The sequence below is a fragment of the Berghia stephanieae genome, chromosome 2 (assembly GCF_034508935.2).
Source record: "Berghia stephanieae isolate SIO BIC M18660-M18661 chromosome 2, UCSD_Bste_1.3, whole genome shotgun sequence".
NCBI lineage: Eukaryota > Metazoa > Mollusca > Gastropoda > Nudibranchia > Aeolidiidae > Berghia > Berghia stephanieae.
Genome location: NC_088361.1, coordinates 36,778,910 through 36,799,725, shown reverse-complemented (window position 1 = coordinate 36,799,725; position 20,816 = coordinate 36,778,910). Strand labels below are relative to the sequence as shown.

General features: G+C 36.0%; 1 protein-coding gene across 3 annotated transcripts in view; it reads right to left on the bottom strand.

The window, feature by feature from the left end:
* LOC144964810 (gonadotropin-releasing hormone II receptor-like) overlaps positions 1-20,816 on the bottom strand; it is a 246,296-nt gene that overhangs the window by 161,458 nt on the left and 64,022 nt on the right. The window lies entirely within an intron of this gene.

The window sequence follows — 20,816 nt, the reverse complement described above, 5'->3', positions numbered from 1 at the left end:
GTGGGGGGGGGGGGGGGGGGCTGGATTATTCTTGGGGTTTTGTCTACCACTGTTTCTTATACACCTGTTCACGTCTTTATCTTACACCAGTGCCACCTCCCGAATTTGTTACTATGACGTCCAAAAATATAATACCAAAAAACATTGACTGCATTTCGAGACAGAGTTAGATTGTCTCAAAGGTTCAATAATTTTCCGAAAAGTTGATAAGAATGTTTATTATTTATCTCAAATTATATTTGCTACAAACCTTCCCAGACAATTTTCAATGTTCACGAATGAGGCGACAGCACTCTGTATTCTTAAGGGTTATTCCGGACAATAATCTCTAACGAAAAACATTATTTTTTGAAACGATAGACAGACGGGATGACTGGGTACATTGACTTTTTGGGTGCAAAATAGTTTCAACAGAAAAAAACAGAACGGATATTTCCAATGTCTGTCGAGATTTCCCGCAGCGGTAATTCATTAAATATTTTTATAAACCTGGACATTCATATTTTTTTTTTCAATTCCAACTGTTATTATTGTTCATATAATCTCACAGCATCAAACCATCGATCATATCTCACAAAAATGATTAGAAATCTACTTTCTGTTGACTCCATGCATCTTTGGTAAGAAACGAAAGTCTTTATAAGAAAAGGAGGCGAGAAGAGAAGCTAGATGACATGGAAAAGCAATAACGAGAGACGGTAGTGCCTCAGGGAATGTCGATTACACGATGATCCGGCATTACGTAACACGCGTTATAATGCCTTGTTTGGAATAGGGGTCTATATACTGATGTTCGAAGTACAAAGGAAAATCACTGTTTAGACATTCCCCCTCCTCACCCCCCCCCCCCCCCCCCCCCCCCCCCCCCCCCCCCTTCCAATTTTATATTTTCATTCCCTAGCTTGATACAAAATGGAATGAGAATTCGTATCGTGGAAGTGAATATAGGCATACATTTACTGTTATTTCTTTTTAATGATAAGTAGGTTTGGTTATTACAGACTGCGCTGGTTACAATAATGATGTGAATTTCAAATTTGCAGTTCACTTTTGGCCATAGATATGTTATTTCCTGACAAAATTCAATAATGTATTCAGAAAGATTGAGAGAAGTATTGGGAATTTTCGCGATGCACTTTTAGTACCAGGTAAATTAACTTAGCAAGGCGGTATCATATGGAAAAGCAACATTCATTTTGGAGTTAAGTTTAAATTATACAGATATCTGGTACTGTCCATCCTGCTGGACACTCAGAGAAGATCTAGAAAAGAGAATATGTGCTTTTCAAAATAAGAGCCATCGGAAAATCCTGAGAGTTTCTTATTTGGAGCACAGGACTAATAGAGATATTTTAGAAGAGGTAGAAGATCGAGCAGGAGGACAGGAACCACTGTTGTCAATGGTCAAAATTAGGAAATTGTCATGGTTCAGACGCACTGTACGCCATGTTAATCTGTGCAAGACTGTCATGCAAAGCACTGTAGAAGGATACTGGAGAATAGGAAGACAGAAAAAAACTATGGCAAGACAATATCAAAGAGTGGACAGGCCTGAATCTCAATAGTCTAATGGAAAGAGGCCAGAGACGGTGACGAATGGCGTAAGGTTGTGAAGTCTGCATCCCGCATGTCCCCCCGACGATCATCTAACTGGTCATGGGATTGAGTTAGTGAGTGAATGGTAAATTAACTAAAAATTCTAAGTGGGGTAATTAGTTTAATCTTGTTGATTTGAGTTGCAAACTTCTGTCATAATTGATTACAGAACTTGTATCATGACAAGGGGTAACAGTAGCTTAAGTATCACTTTACCCTGATGTATAAGGCAAATTATAGTTTTGTCATAAACCTTAATTAATTTATTCTATGTATTACGCTGCATTGTACATCCTAAAATCATGGTTTGAATGAATAGTTCATGCTAAGTTTGGACGGAAAAATGCTTTTTCTGTATGTTCACTTTGCGTTTAAGGGAAATGTTTGATTTATTGAAATGATAATTCCTTCCAAATTTTAGCACAATAATGTGAAGTTCGAGGCAACTCTAGGAGTCTCGGTAGTTCAGTTTGTAGAACACTCGCTTTGCACGCAAAAGGACCGAGATCGGTACTTAGTGCAGTCCAGATCTTGCGATTGACCAGAATCCCAAATAAATAGACAAATATCAAAACAAACCATGATACAAATGTTATACATAGATGACAATGCCAAACAAAGTCTAAAAAGTCAGCCGAAACAACAGTAACGTTCCTGATAATATGTTATGAAAAATGTAGCAGTCATATTGTCACAAAAGTGCCAATTAAGGATAGAGATTTTAGACGAAAATAACAACAATAATTAAACTTTAATTAATGAGACATTTACCTTCCTTTATCTTGAAAATACTTTTTAATGCCATCCCTGGAATCTGGTACTTTTTTCACCTTTTAACTGCCGTACTAGAAAGACACGAATTTTAGAATTTGACCAAATAATGATCAATTTAAATGACCCTCATCTTGGAAAAATAAAACAAAAAAACTCTTAAACGGGGACCACGCAATATTGAATGAATTAAATCAATTAAATTAAATCAAATAAATTGATCGATTTTGGAATGACGAGATACCTGGCCAAATCTTAGAATACATGCCTTTCCAGAGTATGACAGTTAGCTGGTCAACATCGAATAGGAGTTAGGAGATTCTTTGTAACATGTTAAATTAACTCTCTCCAGCCATTTTCAGGATTTTCCCCAAAACTTCACACCCAAATAACACAAAAATATATTTTTTATCACTCAAACACAATAACAGTAACTTCTTGCGATACATAGATCTAATGTTCATTTTCTTTAAATTTTATCATGTACCAAAGAAATTTAAATAAGAAAAATGTTGGTTGTATCGTAACGAATGTGACGATTTTCATATAGTTGGTAAGGAGAGGATTAAGAGAAGAAATAGGATCCACTGACCTAACTTATAACGAAAAGTTCTCTGATTTCATTTTGCTATTGAAACCATGAACATTAAACTGTAGAAATAGCATTTATAGGTGTTAAATCTTGTTAGCTCTTAATCGATACAATACGATACATGAATAATTTTGTTTTAAAAGTAAATTAAATAACCAAGCATCTTTCTCCACACATCAGTGCCTGCTACCTTATTTCTCAGTTTGATATAAATATCATAAGATCTTAAAGTTTGTTTAACGTGTTCCTTCGCTTTTATCATTTTGAATTTATCAAACTTGTTTTATTGCGCAATAAAGGACGTCATTATCTATGAAATATTGATAAACGTGGAAAGAATCCTACAAAAATTGTGCTTTGTGATGTCAGAACAGAAACTATCAAAATTACCTACCTTACTATCTGACAGGATATGCATCTGAAATGTAATTTCGTATTAAGAACTATAATTGAAAGTATTACTAACATTACGATCTACAGTCCCTCCTCTGCTGGAGAAGATATTCGAGCGGAAAATTTTGATGCAATCACAAAACACATTTTATAGAATTGTTTACCTTATAATACGGGGTCCCGATAGCACAGGGGTAGAGCAATCGTTTCTCACGCAAATAGACCGAGATCCCGGATATGTCGAGACTCTTTGGTCTGCCCCCCCCCCCCCCCCCCCCCCCCCCCCCCCCACTCCCCATCCCTGTCTAACCAGAAGTGATTGGATAGCTGGGTCTGTTAGATCTGGGGAAAAGTACTTTGCGATAGACTGGCGTCCTGTCCATAGCATAGTAATCAATTGCTATTGTTAGGTTTCACGTTATAGAAATCGAGATCAACTCTGGCTCCGTGAGGCAATGGTTCGAAGGATTGCTTTTTTTAAAAATCTTATAATTGCCGTTAATAATTATCATGTTAATGAAGGAAGTCTCATCAAAAACATGTGGGAAGGAATAAACAAACAAATATGTAACACATACACCTGTCCATGCATTCCATTTTTATCTAAATATTGTTTCATTAAGTATAGAACTCACTCGTAAAGTTAAAACAAAATAAACGGCAGATGCTTTAACCGGCAAAGAGAAAATTCCTGCAAAATTTGGATATCCCATTACATGTGAAAATCAACTCACGGCATCGAATCAATATTTCGTTATATATATATATATATTATCTATATATATATATATATATATATATATATATATATATATTATATATATATATAAATATTATACATATATATATATATATATATATATATATATATATATATATAGAGAGAGAGAGAGAGAGAGAGAGAGAGAGAGAGTGAGAGAGAGGGATATATATATATATATATATATATATATATATATATATATATATAATATGTAAATAAAAAATAAGGTCTCTCACGTTTTATTTGCCGATACAATTGTTTTTCTTGAAAATGTACTTACTCATAATGTTATGCTGTGTGTGTTATTGTAAAATTCTAATGTTAATGAAAGACATAGAAACAATTGTAACGGCAGGTGTAAAATGAGTACCTGGCCGTTAACAGCGTTGTCTTTGTCCGAAAAAAAAATGTAATATCGCCTAACAGGCGTCTTGTACTGTCCTAAATTTTAAGTGGTGCTGTTGGCCAGGGACCTCTTGTAAAGCGCTTTGCGCACGTTAAGTGGATATTGCGCTATATAAAATCTCATTTTAAAAAATATATATAATATGGCTTTTGCAGCACCGGCTCACCAAGATTCCCTACTTTGTTTCTTTTCAATATTCCAGAATTCCATTAAACGATAAACACAGACATGTCTTCTACAGTACTCATGTGAACCAGAAATAACCTTGTGTCAATGTCGACTCATTGTTCTTTTTTAATATACGAATCAAACTAGTACGCTACAGGAGACAGGAACTTATTTTGAAAGCTAACATGGCAGTCCTGCCGTACACACTGAAAAAAGGGTATTTAAAATTTTGGCCAGAAAACGTGTCCCTTGAATATCGATCGATTGACATGACTTGCAAAGTCCCAGGTTTGGGAGTTTTAGTCAAGATGAGTATAATTTTAATCGATCGAAATTTGAAGGGTGAATTTCTTGCCAAAATTTGAAAATCGTGTTGTTTTTTTTCAGAGTAGCCACAGTTCATTCATGCAGAAAATCAATAATAATATTATCTTGTGCATTATATATCAATATATTTATCTGTCTGGCCAGAGTAGTGACCTTTAACGTTCCAGCTTACACAGTTTATTAGAGCACATTGTTTTAAGGACAGGTCTTAGTTGTAAAAGCTACCGCGCTTTTGATAGTAGAAAGCCCTGGATATCAATTATTGTATTGTATTCTCGTTTTCCACCTACTTTTGTCAATCATACCAATGCAAAGAGAAATTTGCTAGAAGATGGAAAAAATAGAACGATATTGACGTAAGGCTCGTTTCCAGATAAAAGAGCTGAAGAAACATAGATAGTGACGAATGCACGTAAGCAGGGGCTCACACTCTTTGCATCTTTAATACAACCAAAGCATTGTCTGCTAGTATAAGGTGTCTGTGAATTGTTTTAATTTTCGACGGAGATCGAGGAACAAGCTTTGTTTGGTTGAAAAATATTATGGTTGGTCTTCAGTCGTAATAATCATATCATTGATGCTATGCGTTTATACAAAGTAGTCAACTTCCACCAGCCAAATTAAACATACCAACTCACAAAGCAGTGTGTTACCTTTAACGTTATAGGCCAATTGATAAAATCTAATGAGAACTAGCCATTGAGAGACTGTCTAAAATGATAACAAAGCTGAGTGACGTCATTTTTGTTCCTTTTATTCATTCTTATAATTCCGATTTGTAAAAATTAATTTCCTTATGGATGAAAACAGTTTATTTATATATTTGTTTATTATTGGTGTATTAATTTGTTTATCATTTTATTTATCAGTTGTTTAAAAGTAATAATGGTGATAATAATAACAATAATAATAATGATAATAATAAAAATATAATAATAATAATAATAATAATAACAATAATAATAATAATAATAATATTAATAATAATGATAATAATAATAATAATAATAATAATAATAATAATAATAATAATAATAATAATAATAATGATAATAATAATAATAATAATTATTATTATTATTATTATTATGATAATATTAATAATGATAATAATAATAATAATAATAATAATAATAATAATAATAATAATAATAATAATAATAATAATAATAATAATAATAATAATAATAATAATAATAATAATAATAATAATAATAATAATAATAATGTTTAACTTGAACATTTTTTGAATTCATGTAATAAAGCGCTTCCAAGTTTAGCACTGAAAGGAGTTCACCGACTCCGCAATTACGTTGGTGAACATATTTTTCTAAGAAAGTTGAAACCTTTTTTTTCAGTTTGATGAAGAAAAATACAGCTCGAAAAAATATTTTGTTTACATATAGAGGTCTAGATCTAGATCTAGATAGGTTGCAGAAAGTTTAAGATAAACACGCGTTGCTATTTGTTTAACGTACGATATGTATCTCATTTCCTCGAATCTCATAAAACCTCTAAAAGTGAAGTAGATTTGCTTTAAGGCAAATAATGGTTCGTGCACTACGCAAGAAATAACATAAAATTGTGTTGCATATCGGGGTAGAAAAGACTTTGAATCATTTGATATTTTACTAATCAAATAAGGGATAATTACATTTCCTTGAATTCTTGTTTTGAGAAGAATGCTATTATAAAAGCATACGACATGTCTGTCTTTGCCAGGCTCACATGAGGCCCGAACGTCTGACAATATTGTCATGCAAAACACCATACAGAATAGTTTAACATAACTGAAAAAGACCGTTACTAAAGAATTGATCATATTTGTAACTAATCATGAGAATCCAAAGAATCTTGCTATAATATCATTCAGAAAAAAAACCCGTTGCCTAAGTATGCGTGAACTTGAGGCAAATATTGTAAAGATCAAAGGAATATATTAAGTTAGAAAGGAATGAGGATCTAATCAAAGAAAGTGAAGAAGGGTCATTCGTTTCCTAGAAAATCATTACTGATGACGACTATCGGCTAAACATATGTTGCTACTACCTAGAGTTTGCATCAATGAACTGAGATGTGGTGTCAAAATTTGCCCAAACCAAATGATGGAAACAAGATAAGATTAAAATAAACCTTTTGCTGATAGTTTTCTTCAATTTTCTTTCAAGAAGATCGTTTACGAGTATAAATAGTTTATGAGACAAGTCAGAAAGTTAACCAATACTTTAAAATAAGTTTTTGAAACCATTACGTGAAAAAACGCGCAGGAAGTGATCTGTTCTTTTGGGGTCTGAAAAAATTATCTCATCTTCGTGACCAGGCCAGATATACTCTGCTGGTGCATTTCCCTGATTCTAATGATTTCTGTCCTTGCCACATTTATCTCTTCACAAGACGTAGAGAGGCATTGGTGGGACAATTTTAAACCCTATAAGATTTAAAGAAAAGACTCTACAATTTATTTTATTTAAATCAGCTGTATCTAAGCATTTCAAAGACAGCAAAGATCCACATAAATCACAACAGCAAATCTACAGTTCATGACAAAACACAATTTTTCATTTTTTTGCAATCAAGCTATGATTTTATGTTTGAGACTTTTACAGAAGGTGGGGATCATCTTAACCGATCGATGTTTGATGGGAGTTTTTTTCTAAAAAATAGAGCTAAGCATAGGATGACGCCTTCAAGGCACGACCCAGATAATAAATGCAAATGGCCCGAGCTATGCTGCAAATGACCCTTAAGCATGTCATACGGATGTTTACACATAGCTTAGCAGTAGCCTGTCAACTATCAACGATACGACGAGGGATTGCATGGGATACTATCGCTTTTTTAAAAAAAATCTTCCTACCCCCACCCCTCCCCCGGGGGTTCTGTGTTTGTTTTTGATGATAGACAGACGTTCCAGATTGTAACTGCGTGGTTTGTTCTCGAGATGGGCGATATTGCCTCCTGGGGGCGATGAAATACCCCAGTGGGGCAATGAAAGCAACATTTGAATTTGGGGGACGATGAAGTCTCACAGGGAGCGATGATCAGGAACTACCAAGGATGGATTATGCTAGGAGTTCCGGTGATTTTTTAAAGCAAACCTTCAAATCGTTAGTTGCTCCAGCTATACGGGAAGTTATAAAGATTGTTTTACACAAAGATCCTCAACCAGGAATGAAGGCTTTATCATCAAGTAACAGCACAATTCAAAGGCGAATTGATGAAATGGCGAGAGCTCAGGTCAATTGATTCAGTTGTTTTTTTGTTTTTTTTTTGTTTTTTTTTGTGACCAAATTTAGGCTTCAATTGGACGAGTCTACTCTCAGCAATGATATTGCCCTACTGCGGATCTATAAGATCGTTTTATAAACGGCAGTGACAAGGAAACGACGTCAACAAAATCTGTTGTATCCAGATTCAAACCAAAGCTTCTCATCTGTCGGAGAGACATCACTAAATATCCAAACTTCCAAGACATTGCAGAGCATATCTCTGATGACAACATTCGGATCTTAAGATAAGATAAGATAAGATATACTTTATTCATCCAAAAACTGGAAATTCGTTTACAGACGTGGCATGCATGAAAATGTATAAACACAAAGTTGAGAATCTACGGCGACAATCTATGTATATATATATATATATATATATATATATATATATATATATATATATATATATATAAATATATATATATATATATATATATAATATATATTTATGATATATATATATATATATATATATATATATATATATATATATATATATATATGCAAATGCACAAAAATGTAAAAATATACAACCAAGAACCAATAGCAACACTTTATATATTAATTTGATAAATTGAGAACTTGTCCGAACTTGTGTGTGTATATTTAAAAGATAGTATTTGATTTAAATCACAGTTGCGCGTTAAAAATTCGAACACCGTGTGGCAAAAATGAAATAAGGTGACGTGTTGTCTTTGTTTTTATAGATATAAGGCGTGGCTCATCACAGATCACATTGAAAAAAATGAAGTTGATATGAGAAATCGCTTCCCGGACTTCCTTAATCTCGATGTGCCAGTATGGATCCTGAGTCCAGAGGAGTTTGATATTGACGATTTACCTGGATCCACCAACCAAGATGAACTGCTTGAATTGCAAAATGATTTCGAATTTAAACAGGAAAAGTATCAAGATTTCTAGTTGGGAGCAGCAATTTGTTGCAAATTTCCTCCACTTCGGAAAGAGGCTAAATTGTTTTTTCATCGCTGAGCCGACGTCATATCTGATGGAGATTGGTTTCAGCGTTGTAACGCGCATTCTTTCAAAGTCCTGAAATCATTTCAACATTGTATATAATATAGAGGGGATCTGCGACTACGGCTGACATCCATAACCCAAACATTGACAAACTTATGGACGTACACCAAATGCATCACATCAAATGGGATGGCCACCAAGTTGATGCATTTATGCATTCTTTTTAGGTCCATTGATGTGTGAGTGAGTTAGACAGTTAGTGAGAGAGAGGGGGGGAGAGAGAGAGAGAGGGAGAGAGAGAGAGAGAGAGAGAGAGAGAGAGAGAGAGAGGAATAGGCACAATAATATCGCACAAAACTATCTTTTTGTCTTTGTCTGCCTTAGTCATTTTGTGTTGATGGTGAAAAAGCGGGATAGGGGGGGGGGGGGGGGGCTGGACTGGGTCACCCAGCCCGAAGGGGGCGATGACCCAACTAAGTTTGAGAACCACTGGTTTTATCTACACGAAATAACAATCAAACCCAATTCACAAACAAAATAGACGTCTATATATCCTCTCTGCCGGCTTCTCTTCTCTTGACAACCCATTTTCCCTTGTTTGTTCAACTATCGATTTCACACCCTCTCGCATCGAGTCCCACAATTTCGTGCACATCAATCATCAAGTCACAAACTGTTACAAATAACAACCCATAATCCATCTTTTATGAAAAGTGTGTTCTCTCAAAAAGTATCCTAATCAATCACTGCATGAGCATAAAGCAGACTTTAGTGAAGGAAACGTCAACGTGAGAATCGTTGAGTGAAGCAACTGACTGTTAGTCAAATTACGAAGTGAATCGTAAAGATGAAAACAAATCTACAAAGCATTCTAAAATTATGTGAGTAAGACATCCAAAGTTAAATACCGGAAAGCTATTACGGGTTAACATTGAACTAAATCTTTACAATTGATACAAATTACAAACTGAAACATTAAAATTGAAACCGTTTGTATCGTTTGGTTTCGAGGCTGGTGATTTCGAACTTTAGAAGCCGGAAAACGTTGCGCACAAAAAAGGTCTCCCGTTGTTTGTTGTTTACATTGTTGATGATACACTTTCAGTAAAAACAAGCATGCACAAGTGAAATGTTATACAAGTTAAATTAGCAATGACTATCCCGCACAAATCTTTGGGCCTCTTTTTCGCTCACGAAGTGCCCGAATTCGCGTCAAAATATGGGACGAAGCCGTTTCGTATATGCTATTAAAAAAATTAATTACGACGCTGTTTATCGATGAATATGACTGAAAGTTGGCACACAGTTAGAAAAAAGGTCATTTTAGATTATGTCAAGCGACAAAACTCGTGCGATTACCAGAAGACCGTTAAAAATAGATTTTTACTCTTTGGAGTAAAATATTTCTAAAACTACCGGGCGTGGAGGTTTTGTCGCTGACAAGGTAATACATGAACATTTCTTCTTTTTGGTTGTAAAATTTCATATGAATATGACGAGTACTTTTCCCGTATTTTACAAAACACCATCCTAATTTGCTCTTCAAGTTTCAATCTTTTAATCCACTTATTACGCAATATACAACCAAAGGTCGAAAAAAATGCCGAAAAACCGTCCCATATTTTCGCGTTTTTTTTTCCTCTTTGCGGGTCATCCAAATAAATGACACCTTTGAAACTGCATAACTTGTTTATTTATGAATGGATTTTCAAAATTCAAAAATATTTTTACACAGTGGAGATAGGGCTTTGATTTCAGACAAAAATTTTCCTCAAAAAGAGAAAAAAACATTTTTCATAGTCATTGCTAAGTTAAATTCATCAGATATGGCTAAATTATTTCTGAAAATCAGGGTCCAAATAGTTAATGTTTTGTTCACACAAGCGCTTTAATTTTGAATAATTAACTTTACTGGTGATGTCTAAAATTAAATCGACAGTAGTTTTGATAGATATTACCATTTGTTTCATAATATTGCGAAAATCGTGACAGTATTTGATGCGTGATGGAATATTCATGAGTATGTGTTTCTTTTGCTACTTAAGCAACTACATAATTATGGTTATTTTCTTTCTATTATTTGCTATGGAAAGTGAGCGGTCTGAGGTAGGAACACGTGTAGCCTTGTATATATGTTTCTGAAATGAGCAATAAAAAATGTTAGCTAGAGCTTATGAAGAAATGATTCAATTATTCTGTTTGGATTCGATCATTGTAATAACTCTATCGTCTTTTTATACAATGCAATTGGATTATTTCTCTTGGAAACTTCTACTTATTATTAACCTGATTTGCCATTAAAGTTCAACCTCTCTATGGCAAGGACTATTTGCCAGATCTGATCTAAGGCCTAAATCTATTTATCTCATCAATAAATTAGTTGTTTTCGTGTCAGGATATCGGGGTTAACATGAATGGGATTTCCCATACACTTTATTTGTGACAGACTCATTATTATCACCTAACAATAATTTTATAACAGTCACGTTTCCACAAATTCCAGACATAAGATGTCAAAATGCCAAGACTTCAACAGCCGCAAAGTGATAAAACGCCGTTCTTCATTACCGTCATAAAAAGCTTGCATCATAATATGATATGCTGATAACTAAGACAAACTCTACAAGTCAAAAATAATTACATTAAGGACACAATTGAAGGTTCTCCTTAAACATTCAAGTCTAAGACTTTTTGAAAAATTGAGGTTCATTCCTATCTATTGATCTATGAAGCAATTTCTTTTCTGGAAAAACCAACAAAAAGTGTTTTGTCAAGATCACATAACAGGAAAAACCCTCTAAACCTCTTATAATAGTAGGGGAGGGCACCCGGTCACCAAAAGGTCACCGATGCTTTAGGTTTTGAGAAGTCAGGTCATCGAGTATTGAGAAGGTACCGACCTCGACTTAGTTCTCGATGCTTTTCTCGTCTCGAGAATCTTGGTCATCGATGCTTCTCGTATTGAGTCCCGAGTCCCGAGTCCCGAGACTATACTGCGCGAGCGACGCATGCGTTACTAACAATGTGTACTATCTGCATTGTTCACCCCTCTCTCGTCGGCGATGATTTCAGCGAAGCTCGAGACTTTTTTGCGTCTCGATGCTTTTTTGAGTCTCGAGACTCAAAAAAGTCTCGAGCATCGCTCTAGTCATCGGTGCTTTCATTCAATACCTAGTCATTGGTATTGGGTATTGACGTTATATCATATTTTAAACAGCTAACAAAACACAAACGTCGTAAATAGATCAAAATGGTTATAGGTATCAATGTTTTATTATTATACAAAGTGAATTTATTTAATGTATTTTAAGTTTTAATACAAAAAAGCCATCCAAAGCTCAGTTGAAGTGCTACTTCTCGGGAATTCCCGACTTTTCCTTGGTCATCGATATCGGGAAGATTTGAGTGTTGGTGGCCGATGACTTGAGTATCATCGAGACTTCCGCTCGACACTAGTAAATAGGCGTCAACAGTCGCGACGTTACATCCCTCGTAATGACGCATACTGACTTAGTAACTGGTACTAAACTGCGAACAATGGCGGACGCCGTTATGAAATACTTCTCTGACGAGCATAAAAGTGGATCTAGAGGATGAAAACATTATAAATCTGATCATGTTTTAACTTTTATACATTCTGATCACATGGCATGTGAAAAAGTTCTAGCCAGCATGAAGAATATAAAGTACCGATTTTCTTTGTTCAGAACCAAGCTGCTCGTTGCTGGGCGGACGTGACATCAGACTATTTAATCCTATTGTGGCAATGACGTGCAAGTCACACCCCCCCCCCCCCCCCCCCCTCCTTCACAAGCCAGAGAGATCAACATATTCGGTTTGGGTTCAATCAGTATGACGATTACCCTTGCAAACTTCTACTTGTTACAGAGAGAGACAGTTCAGCATAGGACCTCAGCTGCTACGAAGATAAGAATCACAATTAAAAAATGTTGTGGTTTTGTTGTTTTATCCTTTGTTAGTGCCCAATGATTAATCGTAAACATTAAAAATATAAAACATTATAAAATGTAAACACGTACTATTTAAAACTATTTAAAACAGAATAGATCTGATTTACTTTTATTGTCAATTATAAATGGTACTGGATTTGTTTATTCATTACTTTTGTATTGTGAAGATTATATCCTTAGACAGCTATTCGAGCCAAAAATCATTGCTGTTAAATATTCCCATGTAATATGCAACGGGGAAATCATAGGATTTGCATACCTCTATAATTTAATTCTAATTAATAGGGCGATTCTGTGAGTGCAGGAGCTGACAACCTAGTTAAAACGCTCGTGTGGTGTGGAGATTATTACATACGTTTCTTAATTTGTTTAAAAATTAAATCTCCACCTTAAATACCGCATTAGAGATACACAACGTTGTCAATGGCCAGGTACTCATTTTACACCTGAGTACGGGAGAGAATGTGAGTAAAGAGTCTTTTCCAAGGGCTAAACTATGCGCCACTCAGGTCTCGAACCCATAACCTTCCAATCCGAAGCCGACTATCATACCACTAGGGAACATAGTCGCACAAATGAATATCGTTTTGAAACAATTGTTCATATTTCATGTGAGGTGTCATATCGATCAAAGACATCTTTTATCTAATTCTTACTTATTTTCAAAAACACCGTTGATTCAGATATTAAGCAAGTACTTTGATGAATTATCTGGACAATTTTTATGCCGATTTCATTGAAATGAATACCAAAAAAATGCAAATCTATTTCATGATGTCTTGGGATGCTGTTTCCCTATACTATCTGATTTCTCAGCAATTTCATATTGCAGAATATTTCATAAATTCTTACCCTTTCACTTAAGAGTGGAATTCTGTCAGAAATGGCAGTATAATCTATAACGGTCGAATGATTACCTCAACGCATGCTTTTTAAGCATGTGAGAAAAACTGCACTCAGCTCCACACATACTTGATGTAATTATGAGCATATTTGGTCGGGCCATCGGGTTTGTAATGTAAATATTACTCCAGAATGCACCAGAATTAACTTAGAATCAGTGCTGTTATTTGTTTAAACAGCTTTGGCATCGTGACTAGGGAAGTCTGGTCACAATCAGCCATAACAAAATTTGCCGAGGTGAAGGACACGAGGAGATAAGTCAAGAAGAGAATAATATAATTTCGTCGTCGATTCCACTATAACATTTGTAAACTCACAATGACAGTGACCGGAAAAAAGTGTCACAATACAAAGCGACGGACACCAAAAGAATGTGAATTTTAAGCTGCTTTCTTTTAATGATAATATGATAGTCAGTGAGATAATTTGTTTCTTTGAGATCTGCTAACAACAACTATCTTTTCAATTTCTATATATTGATGGACTTTTTAGGCCAGTATCAGGCTTTAGATAGAGCAAAGATGACGTCACTCTGGTTTTTTGTCATCCACAAAATGTATTATCCAGACTATAAACATTCATGGTTACAAATTATGGTTTTGTGTGTTGGTCCGTTATACTTCTGGATGGCAATGTTGTGAGCTTCTCAGCCAAGCGCATACTATAAATACGTTTACGAAAGTTCCGTATGCAGAGGGAAACGGTAAATAATAGAACAAATCATAGGGCTGATAAAGTTAGGGAAACATAAAGTAGTGAGAGCTGGTGAGTAGAAAAGTTATATATGCTATGTGGCCTTGTGGTATGACACCGCCTTTGGATTGGAAGGTGCTAGGCTCGAGTCCCGCTCGGCGCATAGTTGAGTCCTTGAAAAAGGCTTTTTACTCAAATTCCCTCACCGTACTCAGATGTAAAATGAGTAGTCCTTCAGAACCATTAAGCCCATGGAGCAGGTTTTATCCCGGTTTATATAGCGTGAAACGAACAATAGCAATTGCTTGCTGCCCCTTGGATAGGACGCTGGTCTATCGCAAAGTACTTTCCGCCAGGTCTAGCAGACCTAGCAACCAAATCACTGCTGGGTGGAAAGAGGGGGCGGGGCGCAAAAATCTCGACTGCATCCGTGATCAATTCTTGGTACTTTTGCGTGTGAAGCGAGTGCTTTACCATCTGAGCTATTGAGACTCCCGTAAAATGAATACCTGGTAGTGCCGCGCTGAAGACCGGTCTGGACCGGCGGTCCCACGGTCAATTAGCTGTGAACCGGAGACCGGTCCCATAGGGGAAGACCGGCGGCGGTCCTCACTTCTTATCACCTTTGGTCTCGCGCCATAGCCTACTACTTCCCCAGCGATTCGTTGCCTTCGGTTGCCTATCTTCCACCAATCACCACCCATCCCACTTAATTAATCGCACCCACCCCCCTTTGCCATACACTAAACGACACAGACGACCATACAGGCAGACGACCACCAACCTCCACTCCACAAACCGCCCTTTCGTGTGTGAGATGGGGGGAACAGGAGGCGCACGCCTTGGACGATTCCATTATACGGGGTAAATTTCAAAATTTACTACACCATAATGATCGCAATGACAATGATCTATGGTGAAGGCATGACCCCTCTTCTCTAATGGGTTATTGTTTGAAATGTATGTGACTACTAAAGATGTGTGTGTTGTGTGTGTGTGTGTGTGTGTGTGTGTGTGTGTGTGTGTCGAACCTAGCAAGTAGCAAATCCGATTTTTTGTTTTCTTTTGTCCATCTCTTGTCACCACTCCTTTCTATCGCAGTGTTGTCATTTAAAATAATACAATAATATTAAAATTTCGTTTGGTGTTTTTACTAATCAAATAATATGAGTTTCATTAGTTTCTTCCTTCCAAAAAACCCAGTTATAACGTCTGAATTTTAAAAAAGTCCAATAGAATATTTGGGGACCCCGATAGCTCAGTTGATAGAGCACTCTCTTTATACGCAAAGGGCCAGAGATCGATCCCGGGTGCAGTCGAGTTTTTTTCTGAATCCCTGTCTACTCAGCAATGAATGGGTAGCTGAGTTTGTTAGATCTGGCGAAATGTCACCATCGACCCCTCTTATTACCTCATCCACCCCCTCTTATTATAACTTCACTCTCTTACGTCTCTCTCTTACTCTTCAATGCTCGCTGCCCTCTAATGTGTGTGTGTGTGGGGGGGGGGAGGGGGGGGTAGGAGTTGTGTGTGTGTATCAACGCCACGAACAACTCGATCAACTCCTTGGGCGATGCCATTATCTCCGTTAATGGGGATAAATTTCAAATTTTATTAAATTATCGAAGTAACAATGAAGTACGGTGAGCAAATAAAGAAGGCATCACCCCTCTTCTCTAATTAGGTTACAATTTGAAATGAGTGTGACTACTCCGTGTGTTTTACTCCTGTAGACCACGGTTTTCATCGTGTAGCGGTCTTTAACGGTTCAAGAATGAACGATCCCACGGTCTCAAAGGTCAAACCGGTTAGAATTTCCAACAGTCTCTCTGGAATGTTCAATGTCGAAAAGGACCGGTCCTTGCTGTCTTCATTTCCCAAGGACCGTAGGACCGTGGTCCTTAAGCTTGCCAAGGACCGCCCCGCACTAATACCTGGCCGTTAACAGTGTTGTCTCTGTCGGGGGAAAAATTGTAATATTGCCTAACAGGCGTCATGTCTTGTTCTACATGTTAAGTGTTGCTGTTGTCTAGGGACCCCTTGTAAACCGCTTTGAGCACGTTTTGTGGATATTGCGCTATAAGCCGTATAAAATATGATGATACATTTTTACTCGAGTCAAAATCATCTATTTAGGTAGTATTACAAATGGCGTACAAGCCGTACGGTTCGAAAATGTAATCCCTATGTTATTAGTTTCCTTTTGCAGCTTTTCTTTCTTTTTTTTTTCTTTTTTTTTTTTTTGGTCATTTGTACTTGTTAGGGTTCAGTAAATGTTGCCGATATTATCGGTTTTATTTACCCTATTTTAACATTTTGCCAGAAAAGCTGTCCGTCAAATATCAATCGATTTAAATGACCTTCATCTTGGCAAAAACTCTCAAACGTGGGACCTCGCGAAGTCTCAGGTTTAAGAGTCGTTGCCAAGATGAGGATCGATATTTGTAGGATGAGTATTTGGCAATATTTAGAAATATATATTACTAGAGAGAACGACATTTAACTGGTTAAAGTCATCATGTTGCGGCTTAGTATTCTTTAAAAGCCACGTGTCTAATATCCAAATCTGGTAATCCATATAAGTACGGTCTCATGTTATGACGCTGAGCAGCTAATGTCGCCGTCAAAACAAGGCATCACGTGGTAACACATGTGGCCCTACCTTTGATCACTCACCATCCATAGCAATTATAGGAAAAAAAAACAACCAATAAATATATGGTTTTTGGGTGGCAATAGAAGCGCATACTCATAACTAATCGATCACGCATCAAATGTTGTCTAGACATTGATATTTTATGAAACAAATGGTAAAAATTATTTTAAAAATTACTTTCGATCTAATTTTAGACCACGGTAAAATTAATTATTCAAAATGAATGCGCTTGTCTGGAAAAAAATAAGACCTATTTGGACCCTAAGTTTCAGAACAATTTAGCCATAAATAATAAATCTAGCTAATATATAATTTCATTTGTGCACGTTGGTTTTGAACGTGTCTTATCTACGATGTCAACAACAATAAACGGGATACCTATTTTGTGCGCTACGTTTTCTGGCTTCTAAAGTTCCTAATCACCACCTCAAACGCAAAACCATACGATACAAACCTGGCCGTTAACAGTGTTGTCTCTGTCGGGGGAAAATTTGTAATATTGCCTAGCAGGCGTCATTTCAGGTTTTCCATACAGCAAAATATAATTGTGTGTTCAGTTCCGGTTTTAATGTAAACACTGGTGTGAAAAAAATATCGAAAATTGGTCACTCACCAGAAATGGCGCGTCTCTACGGGAATACTGTCTATTCTATTCATTCCTTCTTCGAAAATCACCATTTGTTCGAAAGAACATGCCATCAGATTATGATCTAACACAAATTACATCATCGATAGTCGAAAAAACGCACACAAATTCACCTATAGATTTATATAACTGTATAGTTCTAGCAAAATAAAGCCACCGGGGAATATCGCAATTTATATGACGTGAAATTGATATTAAAATACTTGCTAGCATCTAGATAGAGCGCCAGCTTCTCACAATACATTATCCACCAGGAACTAAAGACACAGCTCAATAAGCAATGCTCAGTGGACTGGAAAGACAGACACAACTTTGAATAAAAGCATGGTACACATTGGCAATAATTAGTTGTGAGACTAAGTGGCCTAGTAGCATGACACTCGCCTTTGGATCGGAAGGTCCGGGGTTCGAGCTCCGATCTGAGCGGCGCATAGTCAAATCCTTGGAAAGACCCTTTATTCACATTCTCTCACCGTACTCGGGTGTAAAATGAGTACCTGGTCGTTAATATCACCTAAAAATCGTCATGCTAGTCCTGCATGTTAACTGCTGCTGTTGGCTAGGGACCCCTTGTCAAGCGCTTTGAGCATGTTTAGTGGATATTGCCTGTTATAAATGCTCAATCTTTTTTAAAGTTATGCCATTGGATTGATTCACGTATAGACAACTATAAGAATCCTTTTAACGTGCACTAAAATAAACTATTTTAAAAGCTGTTTCATATCTTCCATTAAATTTAATTTCATGTTGTTTACTGCAGGAATGAATGAAGCATAGAGCATGGGATGTCTGTGGAAAGTGTCGTTTAAATGTTCATATAATATTAACTTTTATTTAGACTTCAAAATTTCACAATTTTGATTTCGACGAAGAAATAGCCATGATAACAAAGGTTAGAGAAGAGAAACAGAAGAGAGAGAGAGAGGGAGAGAGAGAGAGAGAGAGAGAGAGAGAGAGAGAGAGAAAGAGAGAGAGAGAGAAAGAGAGAGAGAGAGAGGAGGAGGAGGAGGAGGAGGAGGAGAGCTAGGACGAAGAAGAAGAAGAAGAAGAAGAAGAAGAAGAAGAAGAAGAAGAAGAAGAAGAAGAAGAAGAAGAAGAAGAAGAAGAAGATAGAGAGAGAGAGAGAGAGAGAGAGAGAGAAAGAGAGAGAGAGAGGAGGAGGAGGAGGAGGAGGAGGAGAGCTAGGACGAAGAAGAAGAAGAAGAAGAAGAAGAAGAAGAAGAAGAAGAAGAAGAAGAAGAAGAAGAAGAAGAAGAAGAAGAAGAAGAAGAAGAAGAAGAAGAAGAAGAAGAAGATAGAGAGAGAGAGAGAGAGAGAGAGAGAGAGAGAGAGAGAGAGATAGGAAGAAAGAAAGAGTAAACGAAAGAGAAAGAAGAGACAAGTGGTTTTAAAAGTCTGATCCGAATTTCCTGAACCGAATGAAGAAGTGTTGCTATTTTTGTTCCATTACCAAACTAGGTCTTCATCCACAAAAAAAAATTGTCTCGTGGCAACGAAGGAACTTATTGAGAAACCCAAAATTACAAGACTTTTACGCTTGCCTGTAGAATTCTGAACAGTTCTTGTCATGCTCTGACAAATAGACCTTTATTTTCTTTTGACCAAAAACCTTTCACTTCAAATATCGATGGATGACCCATTTACCAGAGCAAAGTCTCAAATCCGATATTTCATTGAAATTTCGGGATTTAAGTTTTTTTTTTACTAGTTGAGGGGTATCTTAATCGAAGAACATTTTTCTTTGAGGTGAAAGGAGTTTGGTTTTTTTATTAATAGGAAAGGAAATGGTTTTGTCAAAATACGACAAAATTCTTAGTCTCAGAGCACTGGCATCGGGAAGTTGTTTTTTGTTTTTGTTTTTGTTTGTTTGCTTGTTTGTTTTTGTTTGTTTTCCCCGTTTTAGTTTAAACTACAGGAATCCTTTTAACGTGCACTAAAACAAACTATTGTGAAAGCTGTTTTATATCCTTCCAGTCTGGTTACACTGAATTACAGCCTTGACGACGATTCAACCTCATAATTTTTTAGGTGTGTTCACAGGGTAACTAAACGCGTCACTCTTTATTTTTGTCCAAGATTTAGTCAAATATTCCTCTTTTTTGTTTTCTCTGGTGTTGAATTTTCGTATATTATAATAATTAAAGCATAAACCGAAAACGAAAAGTTGCTGCTTGAAGCTCGAAGTGAAAAAAATAACAATAAGTTTTGAAATGTGATATTCAATTTATTAAACGAAGACTGGTACAGTGGAAATTTCGCGTTTCCGCTTTGTCAACAATGCATGATGAAATCATGCTGTTTTGTTGATAAACGGGAAACCGGAAACGTCCACTGTACCTGTCTTCGTTTAATTTATCGTTATTTTTTAAACCGATAATGTGAAGATATGCACTTTTCACGCTTATGCTTTTTTTTCTTTTCTTTACTTTTTATAACGCTTTCTCGAAATATTTTGTGATTACTAATCTGAATAGCTTGGGACCAGACTATTTTTAAAAATATCATATAATATCATATAATATATATATATATATATATATATATATATATATATATATATATATATATATATATATATATATATATATAATAAAATTCCCTTTATATCATAGGGGAAATTTGTCTCTAAGGTCTAATGCAAGGGAAGACTGAAATAACCCAGGCGTCGACCGCAGTACAGC